Source organism: Dromiciops gliroides, chromosome 3 (assembly GCF_019393635.1).
Source record: "Dromiciops gliroides isolate mDroGli1 chromosome 3, mDroGli1.pri, whole genome shotgun sequence".
Classification (NCBI taxonomy): Eukaryota; Metazoa; Chordata; class Mammalia; order Microbiotheria; family Microbiotheriidae; genus Dromiciops; species Dromiciops gliroides.
In genome coordinates this window covers 40504408-40506227 of record NC_057863.1, presented here as the reverse complement: position 1 = coordinate 40506227, position 1820 = coordinate 40504408, and positions in this window count along the sequence as shown.

Sequence of the window (1820 nt, the reverse complement as noted above, 5' to 3'; positions counted from 1 at the left end):
CTTGACCAACCTTAGAAATGGATTTTGACCTCACATAAGAACTATTCACCTTTTAAATGAACTCATTTACTGAGTTCCATCCTGTACTCTAATTATATCCCTCAATTAGGAACAATTATTGAGATCTGACTACAGGATAGAATGGAGATTTTCCTTTGAATGGTGTCAACTTATCATCATTATTATTTTTATTTTAGGAAGACTCTCAGTCAATAGATTGATCTTCCCTTAGGCTCTTATGTCCTAGCCTTCTACAGAGTGAAAAGTGTGGATTTTTATTGCCTTAATATTTTTTTCAGACATTTGATTGATTTTTATTTTAATTTTTAAAAATGTTTTTTTTGTGTGTGTGAGAATCAGGTTCTTTTGCTTTGAAGGTGAATTGGATGGACTTTTTATTTCAACTTCTTTATAAGTTACAGCCATTTTAGTTCTTGAAAAGTTAATAGGTCTTACAGGGGGTCAAAATTCCTTTCTGAGGGCAGACAAGATGGATTGAGATTGTGTGAAGTGACAGAGATCAGAGCTGAGGCCATAGGAATAATGATGTGTTATCAAAATACCCCAGTGACTCAGAGGAGAAGAAAGAAGAGGCAGTTTGAAGTAACTGAGGTGAAAAATTAGTCATTCCAATTTACAGCCAACTAATCTCTCCTTCATTCTTCTATGCTAGCATTAAGGGCTTTGCTGAAAATTTGCTTTACTATAAAGTGGCCTAATTTCCCTTTTTAATTTGTGTTTCCTTCCTGACCATATGTGCCTGGTGGTAATATAACTGTGGTTACAATAAATTATCATACAGCAATTGGGTGCTATTAAGTTGAATGGGATATGAAAGTTGCCTTTAATTTTTTCTTTTGGCTAGCTCATGTAAGTCAAACACCAAGTTTCTGCTGCAAAAGAAAAGGGCATTTAAATTTATTGGGGGTAACTGCAGCCTTGAAGATATTCAGCAAACTTGAACCAACTTCAAGTGATTCTATTAAATACATTAACAGTCTGGAATCCTGTTTGAGGTTTCCAGGCAATGAGTTTTCAAAAACTGACCCCACATGAGACTTCAGCACATTACTATTCATACATGGGTTGAGTGAGTTCACTCAGCTGTCTAGGGAAATCAGCACCATGGCCAGTACCACATTAATCCTATTCTAGTCTAAGAGAGGGACAAGTTGTGCTTCTACTCATAGAAGAAGAGGGAAAAATTTAATTGGCAAGAGGAACTTTACTCATATTGGCACATATCCATGAACCTCTGTCAGGAGAGGTGCTCTGACATTTTCAAAACTTGTTTTGATAGGAAAGTGTTCCAAAATTCTAGATTAAGAAAAAAAGACCTAAATCCTGCATTAACCTTGTAGAGACAGAAGAGGGCACCTATCTCTCTGCCTTATTGTGGAAGTTTTCAGAATGAAAAGGAAAATGCAGCTATCTGAATGAACATATCAAAATAAAATGCTTTTTTGGGGGGTAAATGAATGAGCAAAACATTTTCAGTTATGTTTGCATTGCTATCGCACTCTCTAGAGAGTTCTGATGACAGACTCTCATGGGTTTCATTTTTTATGAAATTAATGGAATGAAATTGATAAGAAGGTTGTGCATTTAGATGCCAGTAGACATGCTAAATGGGTAAACTTCTCTGTGTTTACTGGACTGGAAACTAGCTGAGGTGTTAAGTGCACTACCTAAACCATTTTACTCTACTTTCAAAGCCTAACAACTTTTTCTTTTTTAATAAAACACTCTTTCCCTGGATGCCTTCTTTGATTATCTCCTATCTGTCTTTGTCCTTGACTCTCTATACTGGCAGCATGTAT